This window comes from Choloepus didactylus, chromosome 9, assembly GCF_015220235.1.
Source record: "Choloepus didactylus isolate mChoDid1 chromosome 9, mChoDid1.pri, whole genome shotgun sequence".
Taxonomy (NCBI): Eukaryota; Metazoa; Chordata; class Mammalia; order Pilosa; family Megalonychidae; genus Choloepus; species Choloepus didactylus.
Window position 1 is genome coordinate 128901498 of NC_051315.1, and position 23979 is coordinate 128925476.

Sequence of the window (23979 nt, forward strand, 5' to 3'; positions counted from 1 at the left end):
CACTATATAGATAACACCTCTTAGGTTTTAATGTATTGGAATAGCTAGAAGTAAATACCTGAAACTGTCAAACTCCTACCCAGTAGTCTGGACTCCTGAAGACAATTATATAATAATGTAGATTACAAGCGGTGACAGTGTGATTGTGAAGACCTTGTGGATCACACCCCCTTTATCTAGTGTATGGATGAGCAGAAAAATGGGGATAAAAACTAAAGGACAAATGGGTGGGATGGGGGGATGATTTGGGTGTTGTTTTTTACTTTTATTTTTTATTCTTATTCTGATTCTTTCTGATGTAAGGAAAATGTAGAAATAGATTGTGGTGATGAATGCATAACTATGATTGTACTGTGAACAGTTGATTGTATACCATGGATGATTGTATGGTGTGTGAATATATTTCAATAAAACTGAATTTAATTTTAAAAAACAATATGGGAGGAACAACAACAAAAAATACAGTTTAAAGGGAAAATTATTTTTAAATTGTGTAAAATTTAGAAAGCAGACCTTTTGAATAGCTATGGCGACCTCTCCAGAGATGATCAGAAATAATGAAGATGAATTATTTCACAATGACTTACATTTGGTGTGCACTACTGTATGCAGTCATTACCTGTCCTATGCTTCCCCTTTGTCAGAAGTTACAATGTATCGGTCTAACGTGAACATTCCATGCCTCTGAAATTGATGAGCTGATGAGCTGGGAGAGGCACCCTCATATTTCCCTGCCAGTGGTAACAGTCCCACACCCGAAGAGCAGGGGCCTCAAAGTTGGTGGTAGCAAGGAGTATTTGCTGCCGTAATTGACAAATAATACCCCTCATAAATACTGCCAGTCTTTTCAATTAGTTTTCATCTAAAATTCAGGCGACAGAATGATGGCCTGTCAACCGACAATGAATGGCAAAAATTAATAAATTGTCTTCTAAATAGAATGGACACTTAAGAAAAATTGGGCAGCCAATTTAGCACAGCGTGGAGTGAGGGGAACCTTTTGTACTGGCGCCTGCCACTAATGTCGGCTCCAGCTTTATTAATGGGGCTCGGCGGCTGCTGACAGTTTTGTTGCTACTGGCAACTTTCTTCATTAAAATTAAAGCCAGCATCAAATTCCATTAGGTTCTCCGGGCACCTTGCATTTTTGTTTTTATATATATGCGTATTGTTTCTTTTATTAACTCACTCTCCACCCCTGAGAAGTTTTAAAAGAAGTGAAAATGAGAGGAATTATTTGTGAAGGCAAGAAAAGTCATCCTCTGTTCTTGGAAGAAGGGCTGTTACTTGCTCTATTGGTGCCCACATCCTAAAATCTACAAACCCTTTCTTTTCATTCCTCCCCTTTCAACATGGGCTCATACTAGCTTTAAAAAGTATATGCCCTCTTGGGTCTGCCAGATTCAGATAGGAGTAACTAATAAGCTTCAGGCCTTCTAGTTGCTTATTTTTTCTGAGCAGTCAAAAAAAGTTATGACTTCACATTTCTGTTTTTCTATATCAGACTGTACCTTGATATGGTGGTCACTTGATGCTTGGAAGTATTTACGTTTGTCGGGATGCCTCAGAGTTAATTTTCCCCAAAGGCTTTACTGTTCTACGTTGTCTGAAGAACAGATTTCAACCTCTGAAGGGAAGAATCAAATTTTGCTGAGCAGATTCTGAGCTGTGGCCCAAAAAGCCCTCGCCTGCCCTTGGCCGCACTGGAACCTCAGGGTTCTCCCCCATGTGCCGACACGTCAGCTGAGAGCAGGGGCTGTGCGGCGGCTCCGGTGCCCTGGAGAAATGGCAGGGCCCACTCTACCAAACCGGTCACATAACTGCTTCCTTGTTTCCTGATTTCATGAGAAGTGTCTCAGTGGTTTTCCCTGCAGCTCCTCTTCTTTTCAGTTTGTATCATACCGAGAGAAGCTCAGATGCTCAGTAGCACAAGCAAAAGATAAAGTACCAAGCAATGAGGCTTTATACCAGAAGACTTAGGCTCAGAAATTGAAAATATACCTTAGCTCTGAGCTTCCTGACAATCGAGTCAAAAAGGAAAATCAGAGTTCTGAGCTCTGGTGGAAGTCATTACTTAATACCTTCTGTATTTCCTTTAATCCTGTCTTACCTGACTTGAAACCATGAAGTGCAATTACATTTTACATCTGCCTCAAGGCAAATGAGTTTTGAACTTAGTATATAGGAGTTAGGTTTTTCTCCAGTTGCACAGGTTTATAATCACCATTGTCTCCCCATACCTTCAAGTTACATGTCACAGATAATTATTTTATTAATGATATCTAGGATAGTGTTTAAAAATAATAATAAAGTGAATTCAACAAGTGAAATGTTCCTGTCTGTCTTATTCTCAATTTTGGATTTTTTTTTTTTTTTTAAATAAATGAAGTGACTTGAGATTCCAAACAGTTTGTAAAACTGTAAGGTTTTTGCTTTGCAGGAAGGTGTTGGTGCAAGTCTGATTTCTCTAATAAAAATTTTAAACCTTTAGGTAGCAAACTGAATCCATCAAATAACTGCAGGAAGGATCTGCTGTCCAGTCATCTTTTTGAGTAATCTTAAATAATTACATGAAGAACAACATACCAAATGATGTTTCAATTAGTTGTGTTTAAAAACAAGTATTCACCAGGACTGTGTTATTTGCTAAAGTGTAGATGAGCAATTACTCAATATTCTTCCATAATGCGAAGAATGCCGAGCCTTGGCACATGTACACAGCCATCTGAACCTCCAGCGGCTATTCTCTGCCGAGGGCCCCCTCCTCTGCAATATCTGAACCAGGCAAGGAAACAATTGTTACTTGATGACTGAACCCACTAATATGGTACAGTAAATGGGGCATGAAATACAATACTTTATATATAGTGTATACTAAGTGATTCTTATATTGAAACAACAAGGCCATTTTTAACTTGCTGACACAATATTTGCAGCGTTTTATCATTAAATTGTCCTGATTAACAATCAGCTTCTATAGTGGGACCATTGGAGTAATTTTTTTAAAAATGTGATGAATCAGAGGATTTGTTAAACACCAGTTCATCATCTTTTATAAATGCTTATTGGCATTTGAGGACTTTGGAGTGAAATATGGTCTCGTCCGTTTCATGTGATCTTTCCATAAGCACATTTTTGACTGCTGGCTGAGCATTTTAGCTAGATTTTTTTAATTAGGAAGGTGTCATTGGTACCATTTAATTTTGCTCCGTAATTATCAATGTATTTCTTGCTGGTGGCAACAGGAATTGGTCTTTGTTACGGTTTCTGTGTTGGGACAGAGAAGGCATCCTGGAGCTTGTTGGTAGAAACAAAGTACATCCGAGCTGTGCTTCGTTAACCCTCACCCCATCACCCACAGGCATCACGTACGTTCAGGAGGGTAGTGGCTGCCCGAGATTTGCAGGCCGTGCATGGGGGCGGCCCAGTTCCCTCTCCTTAGTTCCAGATCTGACGGGTGAGCTGATGGTTGGTCTACGGAAGGATCCAGTCGCTTTGCTGGTAGACTGATTGCGTGGTGGGCTGGTAGATTCATTGGTTACTGCTCATGGAGAGAGTGATTCTGGGGATGACTCTTCAGCTTCTCTACACATATATCCACTTGGTCACAATTTCCAGCAGCTTGGCATTTCCGCAAATGAAACTAATAGAGCAGACATTGGAATCTGTAGGAAAGCTCTGACGTGTTAGATACAACACAACTTTAAAAGAAGCATTTGGGACACTGCCCTTGGGTTTCCTAAGTGTCTTGGGTGCCTTTGCTTGAACTCGTTCACTTGGCTAAAGGCCAAGGGCAAGAATGCCTCCTTTTTGTCTCTGATTACCTGATGTCTCAACTGACAGGTGGTCAGCTTGAAAGGAGAAATAACAGAGTAGAGTAGTGGACAGTGCAGGGACCCTGCTGTCGGGGGAGGGGGTGTTGAGAGCCCCCTGGGGACACAGTCCCAGAAAATAACACTCACTGGACTCTATTTTTGCAGAAGTACAATTGTTTTTCTTCTAATCAGTTCATGATGGTATTCAAATTTCCGATAAATTCAGTAGCAGTAGCAGTAGTAGTTGTCATCAGCATAGAAATCATGTAAGGTAATATGTGCTTATAAATAAGCACCTGTAATAGTGTTCCAGTTTGCTATTGCTGCCAGAATGCAAAACACCAGAAATGGATTGGCTTCTATAAAAGGGGGTTTATTTGGTTACACGGTTACAGTCTTCTAGGCCATAAAGTTCCAAGGTAATGCATTGGCAATCAGGTACCTTCCCTGGAGGATGGCCATTGGCATCTGGAAAACCTCTGTTGGCTGGGAAGGTACATGGCTGGTGTCTGCTTGCTCCCAGGTTGCGTTTCAAAATGACGTTCTCCAAAATGCCTGCATCAGCTTCCAACGGCCGTCATCAAAATGTCTGTCTTAGCTACAGCTAGCTGTGAGCTCCTTCTGTCTGAGCTTTTATACAGCTCCAGTGAACCAGTCAAGGCCCATGCTGAGTGGGCGGGGCCTCATCTCCATGGAAATACCAAACCAATAGGTTCCAGCCTAATCAACAGTGATGTCTGCCCCCACAGGATTGCATTAAAGAATATGGCTTTTTCTGGGAGACGTAATATATACGAACCAGCACAAATAGTATAAAAAAGTATACATAGTATTTATTAGAAAAAAGTCAACGTGGAATGTTTCTGAAGAGGAGGTCTTGGCTTTCTCAGGGACGGCTGCAGGGTTTGTTTCTAATCCGCCGTCGGTGCGGCCTGCAGCGCTGTGGTGAGACAGCTTCTGAGTGTGTGCAGATGTGTGCAAGCATGGCCGTGCAAGTGCCAGCTGTGCAGCCCACTCGCCAAGGAGATTCCTTCCCTGGTCAGTTTTGTCCAGAAATGGAAATAAGGCTAGCTGGCTAGGAAAACCTTTTTATTTGTTTATTTTTCTTTTACAGCTAGATTGTTTGTTTTATTTCCTCATTTGGGGCTAGAAATATGCCTCCCAAACTGTGGGAGCTTAAAAGAAGTAACCCACTTTTGCAGATGGTATTATTTTTACTTATGGAGGATAACGGGGTCTGGCAGAAAAGATCATTTCAGGAACCATCCTGATTTCAGTTTGATACGTTTTACCAGCAGATGATATTCCTGGCTGCTCCTTCCCCCTGCCTGTGACACAGAGGCTGGTGTTCTGAATTCTCGTGTATCGTCCAAGATGCTGGCTCTTCTCACGAAAAGCTGCCAGGGTCTCCTTCTCTTCTCGCCTCTTCTAAAGCAGAAATTGAATTTTTAAATTAGAGAATTTGTAGTTCTACAAAGAAATCATACAGATAATACAGAGTTCCCTGATGCCTTCCCTTATATGCACAGTTTTCCCTATTATTAACACCTTGCATTAGTGTGGTCCTTTGGTACAGTTGATGGAAGAATGCTATTATCATTGTACTATTAACTATAGTCCATAGTTCACATTAGGGCTCCCTGTTTGTGTTGTATAGTCCGAAGGGTTTTGTTTTTTGTTTGTTTGTTTGTTTGTTTGTTTAGTTTTTATTCTAGTAGTGGATACTAATGTTTCCCCCTTTAACCACATTCAAATATATAATTCAGTGCTCTGAATTGCATGCAGAGTGTTGGCTAACAGCACCACCATCTATTACCAAAACTGTTGCATCACCCCACACAGGCAGTCTGTCCCCAATAAGCACTAGCTATCCTCTCCCTACCCCACCCTGGCCCCTGGTCACCGGTACTCTATTTTTAAGCTGGGAGGGAAGGAAGGAATCTTGTCCTCCTGTGCTTCTTCAGTAGCCTCCGGTGGAGGCTCACGGTGCTTTCTTCCACTTCCTGCAGAGCTGGGAGACTCCCGAGAGGCAGGCCTGCGTGCTTCCTTCCGCCTGCCTGAGTCCAGGGGGGCAGTTTGCCCTCCCCGTGTGCGGGGGAAGCTGTCGAATGGACCTGGGCCCCGGCCAGGCCTCCCCCATCAGCCTGGGCCTGGCGGGTGTGGGAGGTGGTGGCCGTCACTCGTGGGTCTGGAGCCCGACAGAGCACGGCTGCAAATTTGGCTTTTCCCACCCACTGCTCTATCTACCTGCACACCTGTTTAACCTCTGTGACTTTTCATCATCGTGGTAATGGTTAGGATCCTTCATTTATGCATTCATTCATTAAATTAGCGTTTCTGAACTTGTTTCTTGTTGTTCCAGGCCCTGGGATGTAAGAATCGGGTAAGATGGGAGTGGTACCTCCTGCTGTTTAGTGACATATTCTGGAAAAATGGGATAGCCAGCAGTTTCAGATATGGTGGGTGTTAGGCTCGGAGACTTACCAGAAGCTCAGGAGTCATACAGCAGAGGAGTTCATCGTGGCCTGGACAGCACTGCCAAAGGGAAACCAAATGCAAACTGCATATGTGATTTCTAATTTTGGGTAGCCACATTGAAAGAGAAAAAAGAAATAAGTGAAATTAACTTTAATAATTAGTGTTATTTAACCCAGTATATACAAAATGTGATTACTCGGCCTGTAATCAATATTAACAATTATTAACAAGATAGCTTTCTTTCTTTTCTTCCTGCTACATCTTTGAAATCTGGTGGATGGTCTGTACTGACCGTGCCTCTCGGTGTGGACTGGCCATGGGCCTTAGCCCCTAACAGCCACTTGGGGCTTGCGGGAACCCTGTTGGACGGGGCAGGTCAGGGCCTCGGGGGCATCCCTGTCTCTGAGCTGAAGGGCTGGGAGAGGCAGTGCGAGTCGGGTCCTCTGGGTGCAGGGGGCCTGGACGGCACCCAGGAGGGTCAGTGCCACAGCCCAGCGATGCTGGAGGACGTGCCGGCGTGGGGGCCTGGGGGCTCGGTGTTGAGATCGCACAGCCAATGGAGCTACAGTCCTGGCTGGCATTTCCTAGGGGACAAGTGCTGCTTGGAAAGACACGAACCCTGAGGAGTGGCAGCACCTAAGAGTCAGGCAGGTGAGCAATCGCCAGAAAGGTAGAAGAAAAACCAGAGAGAAACAAGACTAGAGTGTCTCTCAAGGAGAACATGAAGTGTTAGGGGAGAAAAGACAAACAGGCCATGCAGAAGAATTCCAAATCATTTACATAGATGTACAAATCTAGTCATAGCTCACCTGATACAGTAACTCTTTACCCTTGTTGGAGCTGATTTAAATATCCAAGTGTGCACGTGAGATACATACCTGACATTTAAATGCTTGTTGTTAAATACACGTAACTTGATGCACAGCTGCCGTAGCGCATGGACTTCCTGTGATGATGGCTAGTTCTGGGGATCGTCTGCGGGTGGACAAGAAGCAGTGGTGGGTGCTGCATCTGCAGGAGCTTCTCTCTGCTGCGGCCCTCCGTCGCCGTTGAGTTGGCTGCACTTTCATTTCTGCATTTCCACAGTGGCCTGTAGGGGCTTGACTTCTCCCTCCCTGGCCCCCTCTGCGGCCCACCCCGGGCAGGCGCCTGGCCTTCCAGGCGGGTCCAGCTCCTTCAGCCAATAGAGCGATCTCACTGCCTTGCAGGGGCCCTTCCGAGGCCCCAGTGGGTGCCCCGGGGCTTTATGGGTGACTCTCGGCCCTGGGGCGGATTGGGTGGGAGGAGAAAAGGGGCAGGCACAGGTGACGGAGGGTCTCTGCCCCCACATGGCCCATGAAGGCCCTGGACGGCGGTCTGTGTCCCTCGGCGACCATTAAGCGTCGCTCCTGTCCCTAGAGCTGAAGAGCTTATGGCTGGTGGAGGCCGGTGAAAGGTAAGAGAAACGAGGCAGTCAAGAGAGGACATTATCCAGAAAGAAACAAGGGATCTGTCGGTCCTGGTGGAATTTTTTTTTTTTAATCTTAGTTTCTTTTACCTTTATTTTCTTTCCCTTTGAAAGGGTAGCATTTTGGTTTTTGTCCCAATCTGTAGCAGCTTCATCACGTCCCCATCCCCCAGGTTTAGAATTCCTTTGATTAGCGTTGGATTCTGGTTGGGACATCATAGCCTGGTGTACATACACATCCCTTCAGTCTAACTCAGAGTCAACACAGGCTTAAAAAGCAGAAAAAGAAAGAAAGAAACACGACAAACTTTGTGTCCTTTGGCCGCCATTGCAGGTTCTTGGTCTTGTTCTGCAAATTGGATTCCGTGTCCATCATTATTAAAACGTGAAGTGTGTCAGTCAGAAAGCAGACATTTTGGGGCAGTTAGCTGAATAATTCTCTTCTTTATTATCCCAAATTACTGCTGAGCTCTGGAGAGGGGAGCAGTTTAGCCAATTATTGCCATTTGAGCTGGATTTGTGGGTGATTAGCTCCCGGTCGAATCCAGCCCGGCCGGTGCTTTGAAGCCCGCGCCGTGTGATTTTCTCCACAGCGAGGCAGGAATCTGCGCAGCTAATGACAGCCAGGTCACGCGGGTGAGCTGACCTGTGCGTGGCGCAGGTTTGGGTTTCGCAAATAGGGCATCCACAATAACAAGTGTGTCACTAACCCCGCCGTGCATAATCGGGGCTTTACAGGATCTCGGGAGATGCTGACAGCTCAATTAAAGTGTAACCCTTTGTACCCGACAGCCTGGCAGGATGACAGAAATATTACTAACCAGAAAGGGGTGGGGGGTGGGGGGTCCCACAAGGGAGCTGGTTAAAGACCCAGAACCGTCGCCTCATCCCGTGGTTCCCTCGGCCAGCTGCCTCCACTGCACAGAGCAAGCCGGGAGAAAAGCCTCCATTTGTAAAATAATAGGTTGTCTGGAGGGAGGGTGTAGGGTGGCAGATATTACACCAAAAAAAAAAAAAGAGAGTGAGAGACAGAGCTCTCTGTTAAGAGGGACTTCCTGCTGTTTCTATGGGAGCACTTTAAACTACAGAGAAAGTTAAAATGGTTTAGTAGTAACTGAGCTTGCATCTGTCGTCCAAAAATTGCCTGGTCCATTTCCTTTTACCAAAACTAATATTCAAGCATCATTCATGCACATTTGCTAAAAGTTTTCCATTTGAGATGGACCTGGGGAAAACGGTTCATTGGGATTATGTCCTCGCACACGAGTGATTTTTATTTTGTTGATTTTCTTCTGTCACTTAACAGTATTTTCTGCACTTTTAATGACAAGCCGTTTTGATTCGTGGCGTATCTGTGGTCTCGTCATCTTGGTCACCCTCGGATGTTTTTCTGTTGAACTCTGCTTGCTGTAACACATGGGTCACTCATCCAGGCTCGGCAATGTGGCATTTTAGGAAAAGCATTTCAGGGAGAAGGCATGGAATCTGGTAGTGTAAAATAGTCCGACTGCCAATGGTCTCTGCACGGTTTCGTATCCCGGACAGCATCAGCAGCCTTCTTGTGGAAAGGGCTGGATGGTAAATGGCGCAGCCTTCGTGGGTCTGCTGGTGCCTGGTGCAGCTGCTCAGCTCTGCCCTTGCAGGGCGGCAGCAGGCAGAACTGCGAAGGAGCATGGCTGTCTTCCCACAGCACCTCGTTCATAAGGAGAGGCCGAAGGCTGCGTGGGTCCCGCCGGCTGTAGCTTGCTGGTGCCAGTGCTGGGGGAGCCCCAGGATGAGTAGTGTCTGCTAGAATGCATTGACGGTGCGAGTTCCCGTTAAAACAGCAGTGCTGGGTGTGCAGCTTGGGACCATGCATCTGTGCTCTGGAGGCTGTGCCAGTCCTCGCTGTTGGCAATGGAGGGTGCAAAGAGGAGGCCTCCGTGGATGGTAAGCCCACAACAGATGCTGCGACGGCGTGGATTTCCGCTTCCTTGGGTCCAGGCCTATTCTTGGTGAAGTGTGTATTTGTTACCTGAAAGGGACAGTGTAGCCTGATGAGAGCAGAAGGGACGGCTGCATTTTGATTCTGGAAGAGTGGGGTGGTCGGAGAGCTGCCGCAGTGGGCAGCACCCGGATGACTGTTTCCCCATGGAGAGGGTACAGCAGCAGCTGCACAGGCCACGGCAGGAGCTTTCCTGGCCACGTGGTTTGGCCCAAGGCTGGTTTTGCCCATGATGAACTGAGGACGCTCCAAGAGGCAGCTTTGCACTTTAATCTCACTGATGTCCCTGTCTTGTAAATCTTGGGATAGACTTAAGGCCATCCTCATACCCACGGTGTTTTTCCTCTTTTCTGCCAAAATCAGAATGGGGTAAATGTATTAGCAGCTGGGTAAAGGCACAACTGCGAGGCAGGCATTAGCTCTAAAGACTTGTTGAGAAGAAAAGCCCCATTTACAGAATTTTCCCCTCTTTGTGAAATGGCAGTCAGAAACGGATAAATATGTAATTTACAAAGGCCTATATATTAGGCAATTGCAGATGGAGCTACTGAGAGCTCGTGACTGGCACTGAGTTAGTTTTTATGCAGGAAGTGCCCCTTTATGGCTCAGCATGGGGGCAGCAGGCCCAGCCCCCAGGACAGCCTAGGGCAGACCCCCTCTTGGTCCCTAAGGGTTTCCCCCCACCCAGGGCTGCATAAATAAAGCCAACTCCACTATGAAGGTGGGATTGAGGAATAAGCATAGAGTTTGCGTAATAAAGTGGGTTTGTTTCTACTTAACTGTTCCTTTGGTTGAATTGACAGTCCTGACTTGTCCCCGCAAGTCCTGGTAAGGAGGGGTGACTAAGCTTGGGGTTGGGGTGGGGGAACGGCCAGCCTGTGAGGTCACTGTCCTGGTTCCCCAGATCCTCACCCAAGCAGCCGGTGCCCTCACCAGACGTAATCACAGGGCAGAAACGGAAGACGCTTCATCACCAGCTGTTAGCAATGTCACTAATATAATTGGACCAGGTACGCTAGGCAAATTTTACCCAGATACTGATTCTTAAAACATTTATACACACGCTGAGTGAATATTTAATTGACCAGCCAAAGAGAGTAACATCACCAACAAATACTATTTAGCTGTTGTAAAGTCACTAGCATTGACGTCAAGCTGTGGTTTTGTAACATTTTTTTTTAACAAGAAGATTACTAGATTATTTTCCTTTACCAGGACAATTTCAAAATAATTTCTTAATGAACCCACCAGATACCTGGTCACCCTGGCTAAATGTGAACTGCTCTCGCTGTTTCTAGATGGTGTGAATGCCTCAGAAATGTTCATTGAATGGATTCACGATTGGTCATGTTCTGGTGAAAGTTTGTTATTTAACACAGGCATTCTTTTCCTGATGTGCAAATTAGAGATTGTGATGTGCACAAAGCACCTGGAAAGATTGTTATGATTTTCTTATAATTCCAGAACTGGAAGCCTCAGGTGGTAATTGACTAGTGTGAATAAAATGATTATGTTAGTTTAAAACAGTGTCAACCTAGCAGCATGATTTGTTGGAAAATAAAATCTGAGAGGTGTTGCTGTATAGGTGCATAATGGAATTTAGTTATGAATGTGGAAAAGAATGGCGAATAGGAAATAATTATCCACTGTAAGCCTTCTGTTAGCCCATAGAGCACGGTTAAGTGATGGTCTGTTTCTATTGCTAGTGATAGATATTTCTTGCAATTTGTTTCTTATATCATGCATTTTTGTGATGGAACGCATTGTCAGTTTCATTCCCACAAGCAATTGTTTTTTGTTTGTTTGTTTTTTAATTTCTGCAAAACTTCCTTGCGTATCCAGATAAAATAAAACTTAAGTCTGGGGTATTGTGACATATTCCAAGCTTGTGAAGGCAGGAAATTGGTGATCCATCCAATGTGCTGTCCCCTCTGTTTATTCTTATGCACAGATTGCAGGATTGAACAGGATATTGTTTTGCCCCAGACAGAAATCTTGCTGATAGTATGGTTAGATTTGCTTTTAAAACTGTTTAGGAAGACAAAGGTAGTTTTTACATTATTGCACTAATCAGTTTAGCATTGCCTCTAGAAAATTCTCAACTGACAGGAGATTTTTATGATGAGAATTGGATGTGCTCATGTTATAGTTAGAATCATCACCACACAAAATTAGGAAGACCTGAAAATTATTAATTAATACCAATTGTGAGCATGCTCTCCTGATTTCACTGCCAGTATTCTAATATCATAACTCAAAAGAAGACTTTTTGATCTTAATGAATTAGTTATCTTCCCAATAGTAGTCAAATAAAACTTTAACTGTTGAAGCCATCAAAAACATACAAATCTCTAATACCTATTGAGTGGCGGCCTGCGGTCACAGTTGATTCGTCGGGGGGGGGGTGGCGGCCGGTTGCTAAATCCTAGGCTCTCAGGATTGCTTGGAGGGTACCGGCGGCGGGGGCTCTTTCCCGGAGGCGAGGGCGAGGCGGGGGACTTGGCCAGGTCCCCGGCGGGGTGGCGTGCAAAGTATGGAGGGTGGCGAGAAAGGAACAGGCGGGACACGGTTCTTTTAGGGTGAAGAAGCCAAGAGAGCGAGCGTTTATTAGGGGAGAGTACAAGCTTATATCGGGCGTTTAGAGGGCGGGGTAGCTGTAGAGGTTAAAGGCTTGGATTGGTTCTGAGAGGGCGCGGAGGTTGATTGAAAAGGGGCGAGAGTTGCTCCGGTAACGGTGTCTGGCAACAATGTATGCGCACTGGTGGTAATGGGAGTTGCACTGGCAACGGGGAGTGTCCGGGCAAGATAAGGGGGTGGGGAAAAGGCGGTTCCCTCCGGCAAGCCTCCCCTAACAGTGTTATTTTGGGTGAGGAAATGGGGCCTGCCTCCGGCCTCACTTTCCCAGGCCCGGGGGGCTGCGGAGGGCGCTGTCGCCCGTGCCCACCACCCTCCCCAGGGGCTGATCAGGTCCCCCAGCCCAGGCCCGCCAAGTTGAAGCACGTAATCAGTGTCCCGCAGCGGCCGTGCGTTTTAAAATTGAAGAATATAAATGAGTTATATTCCCTTTTCTATAAAAGAAGGGCAAATAAAACTATCTGCTCAGAGACAGAGCCTGACGGAATGATGTTTGGTAATTGTTGGCACAAACGTGCATCCCAGTGCCCTGGGATAGATCACCTTTTAAAGAGGCACCAGGCTCCCGTGGCCCCTTTTCGGAGGACAGGCCCTGCCAAGGCGGCTCAGGTCTCAGCCTTCTGAGACGGGCCCTGAATTACCACCTGACCACGGCACAGCCCAGTAACCTGGCGGAGAAGCATGCCCGTGCACCTTGCGGCCCGGTAACCTGGCGGAGAAGCATGCCCGTGCACCTTGCGGCCCGGTAACCTGGCGGAGAAGCATGCCCGTGCACCTTGCGGCCCGGTAACCTGGCGGGAGAAGCATGCCCGTGCACCTTGCGGCCCGGTAACCTGGTGGAGAAGCATGCCCGTGCACCTTGCGTGTCACTTGCCATCTCGTGATGGAATTTCACCCCCTGCCACCACTTGCCCACATGCACTTCTCTGGTTTCTCTGAAGACGATGCAGCATAAATGCACCACAATTTTAGTCTAGGTTACAGGAGAAATCATAGAAAAAAAGTAATAAATGTAAACATGAGGATTGAGTGACCGGTATTCATACTCTTTGGGTCTCCATTAAAGATGCCAGCTTTTCTCTGCAACATTTTAGAAATGCTTAGAAACTTTTAATTGCAATCATGAGAATCTGTTCAAAAGTATTAGGAATGCGAATCATCAGCACCAAGTAGGTCATTAGCAGGTGTTCATTACAGAACCAAAGAAGTCCTCAAACATCACTTTGTTAGAAGTAGAAACATTTCTGGACTTGCGTGGATTTTTCTTTAAGCCATGGAAAAACTCTTGTCTTTTTAAACTTGGTCATCAGGAAGCTATTGGCACCCTCCTAGTGCAGCAGGGTAATTCAGTTTATATAATTGCTGAATCCAGGCGTCCTGTGCTTTACTTCCAAGTCAAGTGCATGCAGGGCCTCCAGTGGCTATTAAAGCAGATGAGAAATGCTGCCGCCAGAGAACAGATCAGTGGTTGTTTTCCGTGGAGCCAACAACCGCGTCTCAGCTGTGCCCCATTGCCACTTAGGAGGAGCCCAGCTATTCAGCCTTCCGTCTGTGTCATTACCATCTCACACGCCAAGCCGGCAGGGGCAACGCCATGCAGTCCCTCACCCTCGAAACAAAGACTGATTGGCCTGTTTAAGACCCCCAGTCTCTAACAGCAAATGCAGTCAATAAATCTTTGTTGGTAAATAATTGCTATCGAGCAGAGTTTTAATATAAATTTATGAGTGGTGTTTTATCACAGCTTCAGGCTGCAGCCAGTCCTGAGTGATGAATTTCAGATAACACTTACATTCATTAGATTAACTTTGTAAGTTATTTAAAGCTTGTATACTTAGCATTGCTTTTGGCTTTCAGTGACCTCTTGGGACTAGACAGAGAATACATATGACTAATAAAGAGATTGCAGCCAGAAGACAATTCCACTCTTTGCTCAACAATAGGAAAGGTTCCCCAAGCAAAAATCAAGGCCTGCCTGGAATCCTGGTATAGGTTGTAGATCATTAAAATCAGTCTGATTTTTCTGATGCCTAAGTAAATTAACTAGGTGGTAGCAATTAGATCAACATTTGCCATTTCCAAGCAAGACAAGAATAATAATTTGAGGTGTCACAAAGCCCTTAAATTTCTTACCATGCAAACAAGTAAAGGCTGGTAAAGCTTTAAAACTGGTCTTGAGGGTAAACAATTCATAAGGAGTCACGTAGCAGGGAGGTTGTGAGCAGGCCTGTGCTTACGGCTCCACCGCTTACTAGCTCTTTTGGTTTTCTCTTGCTGGGTAGTTACCCCCAAACTTAGTGGTTTATAGCAATAACCGTTTTATTATTTATCATAATTCTGTGGTCAGGAATTTAACCAGGTTTATTGGGTTTAGTTCACCTCTGCTCTAAAGACACCTTTTGGAGCTAGAGCATCCAACATCATTTTTTCACTGACTTTTTTGGTGCCTCAGCTAAAATGGCTAAAGTACCAGGGGTTGACTGGAACAGGTCAACAGAAGTCGTGCATCTGAGGCCTCATTTCCCCTCCTTGTGGTCTTGGGGTTTCTCCCTCTTTGTGTGGTCTCCCCCACCAAGATAGTCCAGCTTCTTGCAGAGCAGCCCTGAGCTCCCAAGCACAAAAAAGCAGGAGTTGTCAGGTCTTCTTAAAGCTTAGTCTTGGAACTGATACAGTGTCGGTTCCACCACGTTCTGTTGGTTAAAGTGAGTCGGGGCATCTGGGGACCACCGGGGTGCGACTGCCAGGAGGGATGGGCTGTGGAGAGTCAGCCTCGGAGGCCAGCTGCCTCAGTGTGCACTCCCACGTGGCCCTCCCACATGCAAAGGGCCCTCACCCCTCCCCAGACCCCCAGAGGCTCAGGCTTAAAGTCCAGGATCTTGCCATCTGATTCAGGCCCAGATGTGGGCAGAGCTCCTTGGCGATGGGTCCTCTCTCCTTCAAGACCAGCAAACTCAAGAGACGGGTGATCTTCCCCATATACGTGCACTCCCCGCGTACAGCTGTGCTACAGGGAAACTGCAACAGGTGCCCTTATTTCCAAAAAGAGGCAAGGAGCAGGCAGCATTTAAACTCTGAGCAGTTAGTGTTCCACAGCAATTCTGAAATCCAGCCAGACACACAACGGGCCTAGGGAATGCACTCTGTACTCTCTGCGAGGCATGCGCCATAGCTTGGACCCCGCCGTCTGAGTCACCCTTTGTCTTCCATAAGAAGGAGCCTGTGTCCACAGCCGAGTAGCTTTCTCAGCCTGTGTACAAGGTCTAGGCCCCGAAGGCTTCTTTTCATTTTGAACTGCCTTTGTACCTTTTAGTCCAAAGTGGTATAAATCCTTTATAAACTTTGGATGTCCTTTGTATCAGGTTACAACCCATAGCATTAGGCAAAAGCCACTCCACAAATCTCTTTGAAGTGGTTGCCTCTCTACCTTGGCTGGAAGTTAGGGTGCCAAGACAGTGCCACTGGGGTTCTTAGGAGCCCCTTGTGCTCATTGGAAGGGTCTGTGGGGCAACACCTAAAGTCTCAGTCTTCAAGACAAGGGCCTGGCAGCCATGCACCTGATGGGATCTTCATTCTGACATCACGTCATCTGGTGTCCTCTGGATCAGATCTTTGTTCTGAGGCTGCTTCTTAACCTGAGAGTTCTCTGCTTAACCAAGAAGGTGGAATTAGAAGCCCTTTTATGGTCCCATCCAGCAAGGTTTTGAGTTGGAAAGATTGGCTCTAGTCCTGCTTAAGTTTCTCTTTGACTTCCCCTCACTCCTCCATGTTTATCAGAGGCAGCTTAAAGGAAGCCAGGACCATTTTCAGCATTGTGCTTGGTGGCCTCCCTAGCCAGGTGCACAGGGCCTGTGGGCACCCTGCTGTGCACCGCTTTCCCACAGGTGCAGTTTTGTCCTTGTTCTCCCGGTGCATAATTCAGTCCCATTTGCCCAGCTCAGGGAGCACATCCCTGGAAGTCCTCCCAGCCTCGGCCAGCTGCCGGTTCCAGAGCTGGTGCCACATGTTTTGGATTTTTTGACAGCAGAACTCTATCTCTGGGTGTCAGTTCTGTTGCCATTATCTGTTGCCGCAGAAGAGTCCACCCCAAAACTTAGTGGTTTAATGTGATTGTTTTGCTTTTAGTCATCATTCCGTGGTTCAGGACCACGGACAGGGCCAACAGGGCCGGCTTGTCTGTCACAGCCCCCAGAGCGGAGGCTGCCAGGCATTCTTAGGACTGTGATACAGTATAGTTTCATGGATAGCATCTGGTTCTGTTGGTTAGCCGGAGCCTATGTGGGAATGCCACAAAGCATGGTCCGTGGGAGACACCTTCGTATGCTGGCGCCTCTACTGGGTGTGGGAGTTGGGCAAGTTATGCAGCCTGTCTGGGCCTCAGTGTCCTGCTGTGTGCAGGGGGATAAGCGCAGTGACTGGCTCCAAGTGGGTTAGTGGTGAGGACGGTGTCTCCCAGACTAAGCCCAACAGAAGTGTTTTGAAATAAGTTTTTTTGAAACAACTGCTTAAGGCACATGAGAATCAAAAAAACATAAGCTGTGATTGATGTCCACATGGTGATAACTGGTCAGCGAGAGGCAGTCTTAGTCTGAGATGGTTTTTATGTGTACAAAAGTGCATCTGAAAGACAGATGGAGGATGCATTTTGACATTTTGCCGCGTTGTTTTGCCTTGAGTTGTCACATGGAATCAAAGAGACTTAGAATCAGAGAGGCCACTTGCACTTTGGGGTGGGAACTGTCTGTTCACGTGTCTCCAGCAGACAGCCCTCCGGCCTCTGTCATCTTCTGGCTGGCGGGATCTTGCCCTCACGTCCTTTAAAAGTTTAAGATGGACTGTTCTTAGGGCTTTTCCTTGTCTTGGTGCTTGGCGTAGAGAAGCACGTGGGTTCAGGATGTAAGAGCTGGGCTCTTTCAGAAACACAGGAGGCCCAGCCTAAGGGGCTCAGACCAGGGAGGGCTGTCGGGAAGCTAAAGGGATTCCTGGTTGCATCGGTAGAGGTGTTTTGTCCTGAAGGGGGGTGATGGGCTCACTCTCTACCTTGGGGCTGTGGTTTTTGTTTAGCTGCTACAGTTTCGGGGGTGCCGAGTGTGTTCTGAGGAGAGTCCCACGGCAGCAGAGTAACTGGAACCTTTAACCGTGGGAAGGGTCTGAGACTAAAAGGGGCTTGGTTTTTTCAGCTGCATGAATTCTCTGTTGGGCCTCATGGACCCTCCTTGGCCACTGAGAGCAGTCAGGTGGAGGAGAGTGTTGGGGGTTGATGCACGCCCCCCAGAGAAGACACGCCCCACTTCAAACCCCCGTCCTCTGGGTGTAAACCCATTAGTAAATAGTTGCTTCAAAGATGTTATTAGTTAAGGTATTATTAGTTAAGAGCTGTTTTTCTCTGCAGTCCCATAGCTGCAAGACTAGTTCCAAGGTAGTCAGAATGAGGAAGGGACGGGGGATATGGGCGTGTCAGGAGTAGGCCTGGCAGCTTGGTAAAAAAAGAAAAACAGTCTTGGTCATCAAAACAGATTGGCCATTTGTGAGGTCATCTGCCCCTGCATCTTTGCCCCTGTGTTTGAGGGCCTGACCCTGACCATAACCATAAAGCCATAAAACAGGTTAGCAGTTTCAACATGGTAGAAAATAAGACAAAAACAAAACAAAAAACGGAACAAAATACTCTACTTAGCTTTCTTCCTGCACCTAGACATGAATGAACAGAATCAAGCTTTTATAAATTTGCTTAACTTGAAGTGATCAGAGATGTTTTTGCCATTGAACAAAAAAAAGCAGGGAAATCCATTTCTTTATTGGTAGAGCTTCAAACCCATATTTGTGCCGACACAATCAAACTATTATGCCCTGGGACACAGGAGAATGGAATGGAGAAGTTTAAGGAACTTGTTTTTCTTCAGCTCTAGTAGCAGAAGCTAGGTTCACAGAGGTCCTGGTTAAATGAGGCCAAATTGGATCAAGTAACCTTGATCCATCTGACTGTAGTCCTTTAAGCAAAGGAAGTTCAGATGCAGTCGGTGAGTGGAAGCCGGAAGCCAGTAGGAACCAGAAGACAGAAGGAGCCAGAGTGTGGGGCTGACTGCCACAGGGTGGAGGAGCCCCGGGAGCTGTGTGCAGCAAGCCAGCACCGGACAGCTGCAGGTTCCAGGAGAAAGCACGGCCTGTTGAGACGCTGATGGTGGACATCTAGCCTCCAGAACCACAAGACAGTAAATAGAGTCCCGTCATATAAGCCAGACCGCGTGTGGTTCTGCAGCCCTGGCAGAGGAAGACGGAGCACTTCCACCTGCTCGCATGACTCCAGAGTTAAAGCCAGGATTGTCCCCTGGAGGGAAGTGGACAGTGGGCTCGTTACAAGGAAAAACGTCCAAGCAACTCTAGCTGTCCAGACCCCTGGGGGGGGCAGTCTGGGGGGATGCTCAAGCAAAGACTGGCTGATCCCTAGAAGAAATCAAGCAAAAGTTATTGTTGTAGCAGATTCAGGACTGAAGGGTTTAACTTCTGGCATCTCTTTAAACTCTGAAATTCTGTGGTTCTCACTTGGTACAAATTTTACTCTTAAAAAATCAGTGTTCAGGATTGATTTAAGCAAAAAAATAAAAAGCAAGAGAGAAAACCTGTTTTTAGTCCATAGAAGCTATTTCATGAGTTTCTCATTTGTAGTCCAATTGAATCTGTGATTACAGAAATCCTTCTCACTTGCTGCCATGAAAGCTCTAGACGCATACTTGAACTCATCACATAGCTCCTAGCTAATCATAATTTTGAGGATAGAGGGTCTTTTTATTGTTTATAATGAGAAAATATACCATTTTCTTGTCTTTCCCCATATTTTCGGCCAACTTTTAAAGGGTTGAGATTGTGGGTGCAGCAGTGGACATTGGGGGTCAGAGATGGACTGTGTAGGCACTGACGTCACAGCTGGGGGCTCTTGGCCTTTGCTGGGGGTTGGCCCTTCAAGGAGTCCACGTCTGTAGAAGGCTGATGTCTGTAACAAGGTGGGTTCCCAGTGGCCCAGCTGTGGGACAGTGTATTGGTGGGGGGTAAGGGAGGGAACACGGCTGTTGTCCAGTCCTCGTTACCTGCTTCTGCATCGGGGGGCAGCTGATGTCAGCCCAGAGCCACATTCTCACCTGAACTCGAGAAGCTGGTGGGAGGTGCGAGAAGGTCCCTCACCTGGAGACAGCAGCTTCTCAGACACAGCTGCCGACACCTGGGTCTTCCTGACGGACATGGTGGGGGGCGGGGCACTGAGGGTTGGGGCCAGAGTTGCTTTCATCAGCCTAGGGGCTTCTCTGTACCTCTAGGAACTTGAAGGTCATTTGCAAGCATCTGGGAGTCCTGGCAGTAGGTGGGCTTGGGTGGGGCGGGGTGTGTGGCCAAGATGCAGTGGCCTTACTGGGATCACCTGCTCCTCACCCCACCCCCAGCCCCTGGTTAGGATTTATTGGAGTCACATCTACCCTGGAAATTTCAAGAGAATTTGGAAATGTGAATACGAAATGAAGAAGTCAAAGTATGCAATTCATTACAAAGATAATGTCCCCTGGAACCAAGATGGGCATGTGTGTGTTTTCCTGGGTCAAGGCAGAAGGGGTGAGCTTAGATAATTTGTCTTAAGATGCCTACTAACAGGAGTGTTCTGCCGAAAGTGAGATTTCAGCCCAGGAAAACAAAACGAACAAAAAAGATGCTTACTAACAGATGCACGACAACATGTCAGTACCATAGTCCAGAGTTTCTATCAAAAGAGTAACAGGCTTGTAAAATGGAAGGAAACTTTAGGAACATCTGTTCCAAACTTGGAGCCAAAGAAGAAACTGAACTTGCTGAAGGCTGAATCCTTAAAGATGGAAACTGGAGGCCTGGGGCTTGAGTTTGAGGGGGAGGGGGTCCTCCGAGGGGCCACGTGACCCACACTCCTCCAGCCGCCCTCTCTGCTAAGGACACCCTTGGTTTTATGACTTTATAGTTCGGGTCCCTTTCACCCTCGTTGCATGGCCTTGCCCCACCTCTTTATCAAAGAACTATAGAGCAACTCATCGCACTTGTTTTTAATTTCCAGAATGCCTGGTATCGGCAACACTGTCAATAAAAACAGCTGATATTTTCAAAGCATGGGGTCAACACGCCCTTTTGGTTCATGAGGCCTTAGTCTGAAAGCCCACCGAGGTGCAGGCGTTGGCTTCCTGCCTCAGCGGGGGACCAACCCCACGGGAAGCAGCATCCCAAGGTCACGGGACGTTGGCCGAGGCTGAGACCCGAGTTCGGGTCTGTCCTCCCCAGGGCCTCTGAGGGCCGGGCAGGCTTTTGAACAGTGACAGGCGTGTGCTCTTCTGTGGAGGCGCCTGTGATACGGGGCTGTCAGTGACACACAGTGCACAGCTGGTGTCCTGGGCACCACCTGGCACCTCGAGGACTTGAGGCTAAAGACCCAGGGTTGTCTGAAGGCGGCAGCTTGCGGGAGGAGAGCCGGCGCTGAGCTCCCCTGCTCCCGGAGCTTTCCTAGAAGGGCACTGCCTCGGGGGTCCAGCCACCTTTTCCTAGGGGTCCTCAGGAGACCAACAGGTGGAGCCGCCTGTTTACTTGTGTGTTCGCTGTGGACACACACACATCTCGCTGCTCAGCACTGCGTGCAGTTATTGTTATGGCTTTCTGGTTATGACAACTAATCAGACAAAAACATCTTCTAAAATACATTTTAATTGCACTAGGGACTTGTAAATTTTTATTCAACTGGTAATTTCTTTTTATTTCATTTTAAATACTGAACATATTATTTGTATATATTTTGACAGGGATTAAGTTAATGAGAGTTAAGTCTTACCATATTATGGAACAAATGTTAGTTTCCTCAGAAAGTAGTTTTTATATGTCAGACTCATCGCCAAGATTTCATCACTGTATTTTGATCCCGTTTCCCAAGTTAGGATCTAACATTACAGATAATTTTCTCATCCAAAATAGAAGTATAAAATGCTTTCTCTGCATTCGCTTCATTACTACATGTACTCTTTAGAAATGGCAAATACGTTTGTTTATTGTTTTCCTAAAATGCACACAATGCTTTTTAACTAATAATTTATATGATTTCACAAATATTTAAAACACTTTCATTTATGTCTTAGAAGAAGGAGAATGACCTGGTCAACCTGTTAAAACATTACATTATTATTTTTATGATTCTCAGAGAAATTTTATTAATCCTTAGATGAATGGGGTTATGATTCTGTTTCTGATGAGAAAACGATAACCAAGGCTTCCAGTGTGATTTAAAGTAAAAAGGGGTCACACTCCGCATCGGCAGGCCCTGCTCTCTTGATGCTGGCTTCAGTCTCTGAGTCCTGCGTCAGTCTGTCCCCAGCCCCAGCCTCCAGCATCATCTGTCCTGACACACGTCAGGCGACCTCCACCTCATTTCCAGCTGGAGATCCCCGTGTCACCTGTGGCAGGTGTAGACCTTCAGGTGTTGTCAGGTCCCTGAGGAAACGTGGAGGAAAGAAACCAGCAGGGTTTGCTTGGAGAGGGCACCATGGAAACCTGAGAAGCATGTTGGTACGTGCAGCCGCACCCCACACCTGCTACCTGTTCTGGGGGTGTCTGATAGCAGAGCCTAAGAAGGACATGCACCTGCCTCATGGTGGGGGGGCAGGGTGGCCCCGACAGCACCCGTGGCTCACGGCCAGAAGTCACAAATGTGAAGCTTGCATGCATCTTGCCAGCAGGCACATGCGCTGTGGATTACAGCAAAAGATGTTTGATCTGTTGCCCGTAGTCCCACCTCCACTCTGCAAAAGCCGCAGCCAACCCAGCAGCTTCTCAGTAGGGTGGAGATTTGCTTCCATGTGCTGCTCCCTCTGCTCATCCCGCCCCACCCCCCCCAAAGACCCTACTGTTTAGGGCCATTCCCGGGCTGCTCCTGGATCCTGTTTGAATCTGGCCACTGGATCCATATGCAGCATATTTTAGAAAATCTAAAGGGTAGTGTTCTTGCCCGAGCTGTGTGGAGTGTGCAACGCTGACTCCACGCTTAATTATGAACACATTTCAGAGGGCTTTCGGGAGCAAGTGCCTGTGCTCAGGGCCTTTCAGTGGGACTCCTCTCCAGGAAGGGCCCTTGACTCCTAATCGGAATTCCCTAGGGGGTGGAGAACAGCCTCTGGACACAATGGAGTGCATTCCCATCACCGCACACTTCCTCGCCTGGTGTCCCACTTGCCGTCCCTCAAGGAGGGCACCCGGGTTATCGAGGGTACAGCAGACCTGCCTGAGGGACTCTGAACAACCGACCTGGTCACGGCAGGACTGAAGGTGTCCAGTCAGGCAGTCCCTGTGGACAGCGGACACCCAGAGGTTTGACCTCGGGAACAGGTCACGGCCCCCAAGTGGGAGCTCAGGAATCCAGCAGCCTGTGTGGTGGCAGGATCCGGAGGGCAGGGTGCCTGGTCCTGACGCCTCCCCGCAGCTAACAAGCTACCCTGTTGCTGTGGTGGTCTGGAGCTGTGTGTACCCCAGAAAACACGTTCTTAACTCTAACCCATTCCTGTGGGTGTGGGCCCATTGTAGGAAGGACCTTGTGATGAGGCTGCTTCAGTTAGGCGTGGCCCACTTCAATCAGGCTGCTTCTTAATCCCCTTACTGGAGTTTTTAAATAAGAGAATGAAATCTAGGCAAAAAGAGAGAAAGCCGTAGAAGCTAGGAGCTGAAAGCAATGAAACCCTCAAGAGAAGGGAGAGACCAGCAGATACCACCATGCGCCTCGCCATGTGACAGAGGAGCCAAGGATCGCCGGCAGCCGGTCTTCAGGAAAAAAGCATCTCCTTGATGATGCCTTGATTTTGACATGTTCTTGGCCTCAAAACTGTAATCTGATAAATTCCCATGTTCAAGCCAAACCATTTCACATATCTGCTTTAAGCAGCCTGGGAGACTGAAACACCGCTGTGGCCCCAGAGTCGTCATCTGTAGCAAAGCACCCAGGATAACTTTGTCGATGTTGACCTGTTGCTTATGGGAAGTAGCTGAGAAAGTGAACCCAACTTTGTTTAAAAAATAGGAGTGTGGATTTGTGCTCAGGTCATCCAAAGAGAAGTGCACCCAACTGGCAGCTGGGCGAGTGTGGCCAGTCCCTGGACTTGGGTGCACGTGTGAGGTGGGGCACGGGGAGCAAGTGGCTCACGGGCTCTGGCAGTCATGTCTGTTGGGGGGCGGGGGCGGGGGGCAGCAGTATGGCCCTCAGATGCCAGGGTGTTCTCAGGCTGGCCCACTTGCAGCATTTGAATAATACCTTGTAATCCCAGGTTATCCTGCAAGGAGCAACAGGATTTGAATAGGCTTGCCAAGATTTGGGTTTTGTTTTACCAAGAGATTAAGTTTTCCTAACACCAGAATAAATCCATCTAATTTAGTTCCCCAGAGAATGATGAAGTCATCTCTTCACATCACTTCCTAATTGGAATACCTCCCTTTTTTCCCTAGTAAATAAGCCTTTGGGGTCCTTACTGGGGGGAGGGTAATTATGAGTTGTAAGGCAAGACAGCCAGAGGAGTTTGTCAGTCCGTCTGTGCTGAGCCGCAGGGGTGTGAAGCCGCGGGCTCGGGCTCGGGTTTTGCTTGAGTGGG

At 47.3% G+C, this 23979-nt stretch overlaps 1 protein-coding gene across 1 annotated transcript in view; it reads left to right on the forward strand.

The window, feature by feature from the left end:
* The window catches only part of AGAP1 (ArfGAP with GTPase domain, ankyrin repeat and PH domain 1), a 434418-nt gene that overhangs the window by 188262 nt on the left and 222177 nt on the right, over positions 1-23979 (forward strand).